At 43.5% G+C, this 13,847-nt stretch overlaps 1 protein-coding gene across 1 annotated transcript in view; it reads right to left on the bottom strand.

Annotated features, from left to right (window-relative positions):
• LOC146811212 (uncharacterized) overlaps nucleotides 1-13,847 on the bottom strand; it is a 101,691-nt gene that overhangs the window by 721 nt on the left and 87,123 nt on the right. The window lies entirely within an intron of this gene.

A 13,847-nucleotide genomic window follows, 5' to 3' on the forward strand; every position in this document is an offset into this window, starting at 1 on the left:
GCTCGAACCACTGGACGGAAAAATGGGTGCATGAGTGTCTGAGTGGATCTGAACTGGGTTTATAAGTGTCTCAGAGGATCTGCAAGTGGATTCATGAGTGTCTGAGCACATTTGTGAGTGGGAGCGTCAGTCTCAGAGTGGGTCTGTAACTAGACTTGCGAGTGTTTGAGTAGGTCTGTCAGAGGATTAATAAATGACTCAGTGGCTCTTTGAATGGGTGTACGAGTTTTGAGTGGGTCTGTGATTGGATCCTCGACTGTTGGCTTAAGGATTTGTGATTAATCATGAAATTGTCGTGAATTAGTCGCAATCACTGATAAACAAATTAGAATTTCCTTAATTTTCACAACAACTACTTAACAGACTTACACCGGATAACTGAAAGCATGATCTGTGAATCAAAATCTACCTTCCTTCCAAACTCGGTGTAATTCTGTTGATGAAAAAACTCTCAGGATTGTTTGTGTGTAGGTAGGTGCACAAAAACTCCTCTGCATGCAACAAAGGCACCCTAGCACCATGGTGGAAAGGTGCCAGCATTGGCGCTTGGCAGACAAAACAGCACCAGTACAATGGGTTAGGATAGAATTGCGCTGTATTGGATGAATACTGTGCGTTTCCACCCTTTACCTCTGGTGTGGCGCAGCAAGGTGATTAGCTGCACAGCGCTGCATCACAAACTCTAAAAAATGGCCCTTCTACTGGATAGTCAGTCCACAACTAGAGTGAGGATCTCTTGAGCTCTTGTCCAATGAGTGTGTATTCATGTGCTACAAGAGACCTCACTCATTTGAAAAGGCCACTGGATGATGCAGTACTTGACATCAATCTTGTTTAGATGCACAACATATTATTTTAATTACATTATTTTTATTCTGTTTATAAGTGAAATGATGAACAGAGTCACTTCCACAAAGGGCCAGAATTTTGCGGACAGAGGTGAATCCATTGGTATAACAGACTACATTGCACCTACCATGGCGAGGGTCCTCTGCCCACCAGGTTTAGAGGTGTCCGTCAGCCCAGCAGGCATTTCTTAACATTGTCAAGAACTGCTATGGCAGCAGTCCCTGTTACAGTATTAAAATTATGTTACCCTTCATTAAACTTTTTACATGTTTTAGTTTTTTCAAAAAAGAAATCTCAAAGCAGAATTTTGTCTACCACATGTTGGGAGTTGTCTCCTATGCTATGGGGGTCATTTTGCAGTTGTCACTGCCACTTATTACCAAGCTTTACTTGGTGGTTAGAGACAGTGAAAACTGTCCATTTGATTCTGAATCTGGTGGGCAGTCAAATTGCCAAACTGTAGAAATTTCTCACTCCATTGGGCCGTCAGAAGAGCACATCAGTGAAGCTCCATCTCAATTTTCTAAAGCGATATCGAAAAACAGCTGTAAGGTATTCTACCAAATTTGACAAAAATATATATCTATCCCTATATCTATATGAATCTATATCTATATGTCTATATATTATCTCTCTCTCTTTGTCTCTCTCTCTCTCTATATATATGTGTGTGTGACATAAATCCTGTCTTTAGTAAAATGTATTTCAATTTCTATTTTATATAATGTATAAAATCAATTTCGATAATTTTATAAGGAAGGAATATACAGTAATTGCACAGGTAGCATATGTGTATAAGTTATGCATTTTTGTTTTGTATTTAATAGGAGAACAAAGAAAATGGAAGTATTTCTTTTCAACCTGTGCCTATGTGCGTGGTACCCATGGCAGTATAAAGTAACTTTGTAATGGTGTCTACGCTTTGTGAGCAAGGTGGTTGTACCATCGAAATGCCATAGGTTTTAGGGACGTTATAGTTAGTTGGATATTTCACTCATACAAAACCAAAGAAATTTGGCCATTATAGGTAGTAGAGCTAACTATAACTCACACCCCCGCAATTCACTGCTGATGACGTCACATACTACATCACTCATGACATGGTCAGTGACATCACTGATGACATCACTGATGCCATGACATATGACATCACTGATGACATAATCCAGTGAATGTGTGTTTCTTTAAAGTTTAAATATGTTTTATATATATATATATATATATATATATATATATATATATATATATATATATATATATATATATATATATATATATATATATATATATGCTAAGGTGTATTGAAGAATGAGTGGGTGTATAAGTGTCTGAATGATGGATGATTTAGTAGGTGCATGACTGATTGTATAAGCGTATGTTACTGAATGCATGGGTTAGTGAGTAAAGTGTGTAAATGTCTGTATCAGTCTGTCAGTTGGTGTATAAGCGGCTGCATGGGTTGGTGAATAGCTACATGAGTGTCTATATGGGTAATTGATTGGTTGTCTAAGTATATGTATGGGTGCCTGAGTGTTTGTGTGGGTGGCGGGTGAATCTGTGCATAGATGTGTGAGTGGGTGATCAACTGGGTGTATGGATTCAAGAGTGCATCTGTGATGGACTGTATGAGTAGGTGAGTATGTGTATGGGTGTGTTGGTGAGTAAATGAATGTCTCAGTGGTACATGTGTGAGTAATTACATATGTGAAAGGTAGTATATGTGAGTGTTGGAATATATAAATGACTATAAGTGAGAGTGAGTGAATGTGAGAGTGGCTGTATGGATGTGTGCTTGTATCAGTAATTGTATAAGAGCATAAGTATGTGTTAATATCTGTTTGAGTATGTGAGGTGGTGTGTGTGTAACTGTATAGGTGAGTAAATGGGAGTGTGATTAATTATTTGCATGACTGACTAGGTGTCTGAGTAACTCTATGGGTGATTGGCAGTGTGTGAGTGTCTATATAGGTGTATGAGTGCATATGATAGTCCTGTACTGATGAGTGACTGAAAGTATGAGTGACTGTATGGGTGAGTGAGTAGATTGGTATGTAGACCTAAGAATCAGTGAGTGGGTATGTAGTTATTGGTGTTGGAGTGTCTATGGTTTTGATATTGTAGTCTGTATTTTGGAGTGGGTGTATCAAAGATTTTATTAGGGTTTGAGGAGGTGCATCAGATTATCACATGGATGATGTCATCAGTGATGTCATCAGTGATGTCAATGACCATGTTATAAGTGATTTAATATGTGACATCATCATCAGTGCTTTGCTGGGCGCGAGTTACCTCTGTTAAGTATAACGGACAAATTTCTCTGGTTTTGTACGAGTAAAATGTCCAACTAACTATAACATCCCTGAAACCTATGGTTTTTTCAGTGAATTTCTAAGGTTTATTAAATGCTAATTTCTAACTATAATGTGCCTGAAACCTATTGTTTTTTCAGTGAGTTTCAAATGTTTTTTAAATGCTAATTTCTAACTATAACATCCCTGAAACCTATGGTTTATTTAGTGAATTTCAAAGGTCATTTAAATGCTAATTTCTAACTATAACCTCCCTGAGACCTATGTTTTTTTTAGTGAAAAAAATAAATAATATATATATATATATATAGAGAGAGAGAGAGAGAGAGAGAGAGAGAGAGAGAGAGAGAGAGAGAGAGAGAGAGAGAGAGAAGAGAGAGAGAGAGAGATGTATATAAATACACATTTAGAAAATAGGAGAAGGAAAGAAATTAGATCAGAAAAATACTGCCACTTCCAGAGCCATAAAACCAGTGCAAGAGAGCCAATGGCTGAAGTTCTCTGTTTGTAGCCATGATGCCATTCAGTGTGGGGAAATGGGTCGCTGATTTCAGACACTGGCTTTGGTACCAAATGAGTCCCAGCACTTTTCTGATCATAGGCACATCCACTTGAAAATAACAGCACTTCAGCGACAGGACTGGTGGGCCAGTTGTTCAGTTTTCCAATTTTTCCAATGGTTTCTTTCCTTCTCACCCTTTTATTGTAATTGTCTTTAGAGCACACTATAGATCCCCAGAGAGCGCTGAAGGCTGCTTGCCTGCCATTTGTTTAATCTGCAGTGCACCGCATCCTGCGAAGCCACAGCCTTTAGTCCAGGCGGCCGTCATGGTATGGTATTATCCATAATTACACTGTATTACCATTCGAAGATGGTCAACACATTGGTTCGTGGCGGCCAGGGCTTAAAATGTGGTGAAAAATGAGGTGGAGTTTCGTAAAGGAGAGTGGCCTTGGAAATTATGGGTCTGACTGATCTTCCTTTCACAACTCATTCATATGCAGTCTGTTAGACACTTGTGCCCTTTTTCTCTTCAAATCTTTAGAAATCCCCATGTGCACATCTTACACCCTATCTCTTTCCTCTTCAACACCATCCTTTCACTCTACTCTGACTGTATACTTCTTCAGTCTCCATCACTTTACCATCCCAGCACACACATACAAATAGCCCCCACTCACCTCTAGGCACTGTATTTGCCCATATTTTGACCTTTGTTTATCTCCTTCACACAAGTTTGCAAAGAATCACAGTTATGCAACAGACATACGTGACTAATAGTATTTGCTCTCTGCAGAGAGGCCAAGGATTGGATGTCCATGTATTGTGAGCACCTTTTCATCCATTTACAGCCCCTGTGAGGAACTCTCACTTTCCTCAGCCTCGACTGCAAAACTATCAATCGTAGTCCATTATAAACATACGGATGCAACTCAGCTCAAGGTTTACAATATACAGAGTATTATGCTTCAAAAAACTACAGAAACATAACATAAAAAATAACAAATAAAGTAAAATATGTAAAATATTTAAAAAACGGGAAATAAGTTGCTGACTTCAATTACAATACCATGTTTTAAATTAATTGCCCAGAAATCGATCAGTGTTTTTGTCTGTAAAGTTAAGGGCATACCTAAAGGCCCCAGTGAGGACCCATTTCTATGTTAGCATTTAACCACTACCAGGTCTGAGACTCAGAGTTACTCTGCCCTCTTAAAGCTCTGGTGGCAGCCATGAAGGAACTTCAAAACTATCAAACACCATGCACAAAACCATTGTAAGATGCCTACCTGCAGATAGGTTTATTTGTATTTATTGAAAGCTCATGTTTGTCCTATGTTTATTCTTTCAATTTATCTTGCATAAGTGTTGGAGTCTGTCTGGAAACTTTCTGTAGCTATATAAGGGTGGGAATGCACAAATGAGTCAACGGATGGATGAATGCATGAGCGCTAAGTTGGGCAACAGAGTGCTAGCATGATGAGTTTTTGAAAGCCTAGACTCCTTATTTCTTAGGAGGCAATAATTTAAAAGACAGGCGTACTAGCATCCACAATCCTTTTATTTTGTTTTTGAATTTTAGATTTCTTTGTGTTTTCCTCTTCTCTCAACGCCACCCCTATTTTAACAACCCCCCTGCGCACACACTTCTTCCTACGTTCCTCCTCTTCTCAGCTCCCTCGCCCCTACCTCTCCCCTCTTTCACTTTGTACTCTGTGTCTCGACTTCCTTCCCCTGCCCATGCCCAGCCTCTTTCATCTTCCCCTCCCACACCGCCTCCCCTCTGCCCATCCATCCATTACCAGCAGCTGGTCCAAGAGAAGCTACTGTCTCCGGAGCTTGGCCTGGAGGGATGCTGCTGTGCCCAGACCTCCCAGAACAGCTACTGCACACCCTCACCAGCGACTGACCTTCCCTCCCCCCACCCGCCTCCCACCGGGGTACCCGGGGGAAAGTCTTCATCCACCGCCTTTGTGCGCTGCGCGGACGTCGCTCCATTTCTTATCTCTCCTGCAGCTAGCTACCTGATGACTCCAGCGGCTGGAGGCATCTTCAGCGCCACCCCCTCCCCCACTGGCACCATCCATCATCTTAGCTAGAAAGAGCCGAGAAAACACAGCCCTGGGGCACTTTCCACAACTTCCAGGTCAGAAACTGATCCTGTGGCAGACAACCACTAACTTTTAAACCATTTATATAGCGCCAACAGAACGGTATCTCAAGGCTGAGAGCTGACGATAGCATTAAAGCACTTTGGTGCTTCGTGGGCCACCACAGAATGGCAAGTTGGCTGGATTCCAATCTGCGGTTGTATCAGCACCTCCGCTCCGCAGCAGGAGCAATAACCCAGCTGGCATCCATGAACGATCTCTCCTTTGGTTAAGTCATTACTGAAATTAGTTTCATATCACATCTATAGGCAACAAATATCCACATGTTTCTGCTTTTCTTCCTATAAAGCCCTTGTCTTTACTACTTTACATAAAAAGCACTCTCCTACCTAGTGCTCAACTCCACCAAGATCCTCTACTTCCCAGCTAGATCAGCCTCCTATGCACTTGACTGACATCTTGACAACATCCAGGAACCTTGGAGTACAACTTAACGTCAAATAGAGACTGGCATCATTCTCTACAAGAACCTTAACAGAGTCATACCTTCACTGCTCAATAACGAGAACATTTTCCAATATCTCCTTTTTTATGCTAATTTGCTACTGATAAATATAGTGGTCTCCAGTAGGCTGGACCACCACAATTCCCAACTGGTGGAATTTTCACATATTCATTTTTTTCTCCCTAATCAAATTATACATTATTTCAACATGAATCTTCAACGTCTGCCAAGACACACACAATCCTCATCACACCAACATCAAGTAAGTGGACAGATGGCAGACAAATCACTTGCATGGTACAGTAAAAAGAATCCAGCCTGGTGTCTCAAGCCATGAACAGTACATCTCCATCCTACCCCTCACAATCTATGAGGCAATGCCTTCCATTACACTCTGCCAACCTTTACCTGCTTACTCAAATCCCCCTTTGCTCCTCCTAAATTCATATATTTCAAGCTCTCTGCCACTTCATTGAAACATTTATTCTAGCTTCAATCCATCCCCTCCCTCACTTAGTTGAAAAACTCAAATCATGTCCACCTGGTTCAAGAATGATAATGCCAGAATAATCTCTCTCCTCTTCCCACAAATACTGCATTGCATAAATATATACCTAATGACAATCTTAGTCAACACGTCTACCAACACCTCCCACACATAAAGTTCTTTAGGGGCCCATTAAAGGATATGAGAATACTACAATGCTCATTGGTTAGCCAGAATGCCCTTATTACGTTGTTTGTCTTGTAGAGCATGTATCTGGAGGTCACCCACTTGGCTTCTATCACCACAATTTCTTTGAGTTACCGAGCAATGCTGTGTTCTGGTCTTTGGCACTGCATTTCCAACTATGCACACAACTTCTGTTAGGACAGGTATCTACTCCAGTCAACTAATGGACAAAATAAAATAAATACTCCTGCTTTCTACCACAGCAAATGTATGCGTTTCCACAATGGAACGCAGCCTGTGGAGGACACTTCTGCAGGCGCATCACCAAGAAACAGTGAAAACCCTGTAAGCAACAAACTTGCAAATGCAGAAATTCCATTGTACGCTAGTTTTTCTGTTTTCATAAGTGCACCTCAGATGCCCCTCACTCCACCTGGCCAGGTGGCTGGGCTGATATTTATTCTACTCAATAATATCCAACAATGCTGGGTTGATATGTATCAGGTCTGACATATCCCTCTCAATTACGCGTTTGTCCCCTTACCAGATACTAATGTGCGGATGTTGATTCTTACAGAACCAAAATCCACATGTCGATCAGTAAGCCTGCCGAAGTTTATTGTACAAAAACCAGAGGAGTGCCGTTAGCTGTGAAAACTCCTAAATGCAATGTGTACCGGAATAGAAATTACTGTACAATACCTCAACTGCAATACGCAACAAGTTTTTCTCTGCACACTTGCCCCTGATACACATGCAGTCTCTCTACATGCCCCCCAGACACACATGCAGTCTCTTGACATGCCCCCAGACACACATGCAGTCTCTCAACATGCCCTCCAGACACACAGGCAGTTTTTACACATGCCCCCTGACACACATGCAGTCTTTACACATGCCCCCGACACTCATGCAGTCTTCACGCATGCCCCCTGACACATGCAATCTTCACACATGCCCCCTGATACACCAGCAGTCTTCACACATGCCCCCCTGACACACATTCAGTCTTCACTCATGCCCCCTAACACATATGCAGTCTTCACACATGCACCCTCTTGCTTTGAGCATGCTGAGCATTTCAGATCTCACACTCCATACTGTCAGCAGAGTAACACACAATGAGAGCAAACCCTGCAGAATGCGAAGAAGGCCCACTTAGTCTCCCATATCGCACAGATAATCATTGGCCTTGGCTGAATGAGGGCCACTGAAGGATCTGGAGGCTCCTGGAAGCTGTGCCCTTTGTACACTCCAGTCTCTTACACACATTTACACATGCTCCTCACAACTGCTGTTTCTGCAGATGTCCCACACACTTTCCCACATTATCTCCATACATACCCTAAGCACCACTACCTACACTGCCTCTACTCGTGCTTCTCTCTGTATACCCTTGTCACACACCCTCGTACTGCCTCTACCTGCCCCTAACTCCTTAAACACACTGCCTCTATACCTCCCTCATACTGCATGCACCTGCCCCTCACACACCTGTTCACACTGCCTCTACACCTCCCTCACACTGCATGCACCTGCCCATTGCACACCTGCTCACACTGCCTCTACACCTCCCTCACACTGCATGCACCTGCCCCTGGCACACCTGCTCACACTGCCTCCACATCTCCCTCATACTGCATGTACCTGCCCTCGCACACCAGCTCACACTGCCTTTACATCTCCCTCACACTGAATGCAACTGCCCTCACACACCTGCCACAAACAGCCTTTATGTTTCCCTCACACTGCATGCACCTGCCCCTCGCACACCTGCCACAAACTGCCTCTACGCTTCCCTCACACTGCATGCACCTGCCCCTCGCACACTGCCTCTACACCTGCTCACACTCCATGCACCGGCCCCTAGCACTCACACTGCCGCTACACGTCCCTCATACTCCTCACTCTGTATGCACCTTCAACTCACACTCATAATACCTCTACACATCCCTCATGCCCCTGCACATTCTGCCATGGCAAGCACCAGAAGCTTGCAAGCTCGGGTGACATTACCCCTCAACACTGCTTGCAGACTCTGGGTTATGGTAAAGCCTGTTCACATCAATCTGTACAGATAGAAGGGCGCAAACATGAAGTCATCTCCAGACAGAGGGGCGCTTCTGAGAAGAAGAAGGGAGCGCTGCTGCGAGCAGTCACGGTAGCCTCTGCTGCCCACCCACAGCTGTGTGCCCCACACTGCCCGCCGCCCCGCAGCCAACCCTGCCCCAGGATTTACCTGCACACTGTGATCAGGTTCTTCCACTCCACTGTCGCATTCCTGCTGATGCTCTTTTTGCAGAAGAAGCTGAGGCTCAGGGAAGCCATCTCGGACCGCAGCCTTTGTTTCTGGCGCTGGTGCGCTACCTCCTCCCTGGCTGGTGGAAGGGCGCGATACCTCAGCGCTGAGAGGCAATGGCTAGCACGAGGCGGGGGCTGGAGTGGTTCACTGGTGTTTGGAGGAGCCCCTGCCGAGCACTGCTTTGTGCGGGCTCCCACCCGCAGGGCAACACAGACAGGTTCTTCTCTGATGCTCCCTCTACACACCAGCTAATCCCCGGGATTTGTCAGGTGTCCCTCCTCAGCACTCAAGTGCTTTTTTCACTGTTATTACATCCAAGCAGCAGGGTTGAAACACAGTTTTGAGTGAGCTACCTTTCAACAGCATTAGTGATGCACTAACCGCTCAACACATTCAATGTCTACCACAAGCAGCCCAGGATCCTACTGCGCACAGGTCATCTTCGCTATACTGATCAGTTGGCAGTTATTGAGTACTGTGCTTGCTCTGCAAGGGTCCAAATACTGAGGTTGCTTTTTCATTCTGGGATTGCCCCCGGGACATGGCCCGCCTGGGGGCCTCATTAAAATGAAGCACGGGAGTCTGCACTTCATTTAAAAAAAATGTTTAGTGGGATTCGCAACCCCCAACGTCAATTCCGCCGAAACTATTTAACAAATCTATATTTTTGGCCCTAGGGGTCCTTGTGGGACCGCCTGAGCAGGCCTAGGGGGTCAGGGTGTTTCTACCCTGCTTCCTTTTCTTCTTTTTTAACTTCTTTTTCACTGTGTTCTTGTAACTCAGGTCTACTTCCTGGTTTGGAGTGTTAGCAGCCAATCAGAGAGAAGCTTGTGCCTGGGAGGGTTCGTGAACCCTCCACGGTGCTCAGATATATAAATGTTTTCTTTCTTTAATTTTTCAGCAACTACTCAACGGATCTACACCATTTAACAAAAAGGGCTCTTTCTGAACGAAGGACTAACTTTTCGCCAAATTTGGTGTAATTCTGTTTAGCAGTTTGGGCTCTAGCTTTGTCTAAAGTATCCTATGGAAATTTACATGGGGAAAACGTGTTTTGGGACCCCCTTTTTTCTCGGCCCCCACTTGAAGTGTGGTAAATATTCTTTTTACCTTGACTGAATTTCATACGGAATCTAAAATAAAGTAAAATAGCTCAGAATAACAAGAGGCAGAATCCGTGGTATAAGAGATTTTCTGAATGGGCTTTATTCCAAAATGGCCGACTCGAGTGGCGGCCTTCAGGTTCCGTCACCACGAGGGTTCAGGAAGTGAAGTACAATACTTTATTGACAAGAAGTAACTTTTATAGGTCATACATTACAATGAAATGAATGCAAAAGGCGTGACAATTGATAAGAGAAATGACATAGTGGTACGTAATCGAAACTAGGCGTAATAAGGAGCAGAAAGAAACATGATTGGCTCTGATTATCATGCATAGGTGGATCTATAAGATAATACTTAACATAGATGCGCGCGCAGCAGCATGACGTGTGATTGACGTGCAACTAGGGGGTGAAGGGGACTTGACATTTAGCTCTACATGTGGAGACGAGAAGTCTGGGGGGTCAAGTCAACCTAATCCCAAATCATATCTAACATCCTATGTTTAGAGAACTATGTTATCCACAAGAAAAGACTCTCGGACAGAATCTATTCTATACTGACTGTGTGTGCGTGTACAAGCGTCTAAGTGTCTATATGAGATGCGAGGGGCAGACAACTTTCCATGGCAACAGGGCTATGAATTACTTGCAGGAGGACGGAAAGGCCGAGTCCTTTGCTTGTGAGCTAAAGGAAATGTTTACCTAAATCACTGGACAGGAATGCATCGGCTGAAGAGCAAAGTAGATAATTCGAAGGTGAAATACAGCTTCTTGGCAGGCAGGCAAAACTGGCCGAGGCAGGCACCGTTAGCTGCACAGGGAGTAGGACAAAGTTCATGGATACAGATGCGAGCTCAAGCTGAAGCTGTCAGAGACAGAGAGCAGGGAAGGCTTTAAGGACAGAATCGGGCCTACTCGCCTGAACTGTAAAAATGGAGTAACTTAGCCATATAAAGTCGGTGGCCTTTAATACTTAGGAATCGAATATCCAGCCCATTGATGGCGGATCTGACAGAGAACATGTTGACGGTGGACGCACATATGTTTGCGTTTGGAAACTGGAACTGGAGGGAACATACATGTACTTGTGACATGCACATAGAACCGTTGGGGTCCAAGATAGGGGACATAACTGATCAGGAAAATCCACATTTCCACATTCCCTCCTTGTCCCCTACTTGCCCTTCAAGAGATATCAATCTTCATCATTCCATCGATTTGCTCATGGAGCATCATTTCTTCTTCCTTCTTCTTCCGGCATTTTGAACGAGAACCTTGATATGGAATGCATGATGTGGCACACAGACCACAAATCGCTGGTCCACATTGCAGGCATAAACAACAACTGAAGAGCATAAGAAGGCCAATACCTAGGAAGGATAGAACTCTCCATCCCCAGGCTGATATCACACTCCAAAACCACCCGGACCACGTCCAAGTGCCTGGATTTTCGTGTATCTGGCTCACAATCTTATGAAGGCGTGTTATAGCTTTATATACAGATGGCGAATTTTCTGGTATGAATATGCAGCAGCTGGATCCGATGACCCTGCAAGCTCCGCCCCTATCGGCCAGGATGACGTCAAGGACAAGACGATTCTGGAGAACAACAATTCTCATCACTGATTGTTCCTCTGTCAGATTGCCTAGGGCAGCTATAGTCTCGTTTACTACAGCTTCGAGAGTCTTGGTTAGTCTACGTATCAGCTTACTATTTGATATTGTACCTATATAGGGAAAGATACCTTTATTGAAATCTACATACTTGTCCCATGCCGTCTCAGTATAATCGACAACTGGGAGATCTCTTCGCTCTCTATTGTGTACTAAATGAACATTCCGGTAATAATCAGGGGGAGCTAGGAAAACAGGTGGCAGAAGGAATGCTATGTAACAGGTACCATCCCAATCTAGAGGCAGACGCATATATGCCGTCTGACCACATATAAAGTAAGAATGGCGAGAAGCTCTAAATGAAGATTTACCTTGATCACTATATTCTACTGTAGTAACGCATTGGCTATGGCCCATATGTATGGAACCAACTTTTCTTACACATAATTCACCCTTAACTGGAAATACTGACATAGTGGGCAGAATTAGTTCAACTTCGGATTTGACATTCAGAATCATAAGATTAGGTGTAAAATTACCTAATTTATACACTTCATTTTCTAGATCAGTTCCTGTTCTACTGGGGCGACCCTCCTTATTAGGATGACAGACTTTGAATAAAACTAGATTCAGATTTCCCCATATCCAATGTTGTTGATAAACTGCTGTGTCTGGGTCTATGGAATTTAGTAAACTAAACCATGCTCCACAGGAGCCATTGTGTGTGAACGGATGTGGAAAGAAAGGCAGAACTCCTTTGTTATTCTGATAGGGAGGGAGTCGGCCACACACCCAACAATTGGTGGCATTACTAGTCTGATGGGAATGATGTAACATACTAATGAAAGTGTTATTGCGCAGCGCAAGTCTATAAGATAATTCATGTGGCGGTAGGTCACTAAAAGAATGTTCAGCAGCAACATTATAAATATGTCTAGAAATAGGATGATATATGTGCAAAATCACACTCGTAATAATTATTAAAACACTCAATAAAAACAAAATTACTAATGTCCTCATACAGTAGCTACGCAGTGATTTACAATACGCCTGTCGTTTCAGCATTTCCCGGGTATTTTCTCTACTCAGGTCCAAGGGATACATGTCGGAGACAATTCAACCGCTTCACCTTGGAGAGGACTTAAACAATCAAATTGCTCGACTGTTTGGGCCTAAGCTTTAATTTATAGCACTGAGAGTCATTCTGTTCAACAAAAGGAAGTTTTGAATCAGTCTGTGAGGGAGTGCAGGGCACAATGTCTATATCCGAGGATAGTCCATGAAATTTCTTAATGTGGCTGGAATGTATCCAGCCCTTGCGGCCCTCAACTTTCACGGCTGTTCTTGTGGTCAGCAGGACTAGCTTCGGTGCTTTCCACCTGGGCTCCAACTGGGTCTTCCGATCAAAATTTCTTACAAACACCAGATCCCCCGGAGCAACGTCATGGGGTTTCACCTCAGTGTTGTCAGGAAAAGCTGCAGCTACCTGTGAACGACAAGATTGTAGTGCAGACATCAAGGAAGCCAAGTAATCTGTCAGCATATTACAATTAACATCAGTTATTTTACGTGGTATAGGCGTCCCCCACATATTTGGTGGTCTTCCGAAGATCACCTCATACGGGGATAGCCCTGTTCGAGAGTGTGCTACCATTCTTATGTAAAATAGTGCAACTGGTAATGCTACTATCCAGTCAACACCTTTCTCCTTACATATTTTAGACAATCTGATTTTCAAAATTTGATTATGTCGTTCCACGAGACCTGCTGCCTCGGGGTGTCGGACACAGTGGAATTTCCACTGATATCCCAACAAAAGTGAGACATGTTTCATTAATTCGGATGAAAAAGGCTGGCCGTTATCTGAATATACAAC

The sequence above is a fragment of the Triturus cristatus genome, chromosome 7, assembly GCF_964204655.1.
Source record: "Triturus cristatus chromosome 7, aTriCri1.1, whole genome shotgun sequence".
Classification (NCBI taxonomy): domain Eukaryota; kingdom Metazoa; phylum Chordata; class Amphibia; order Caudata; family Salamandridae; genus Triturus; species Triturus cristatus.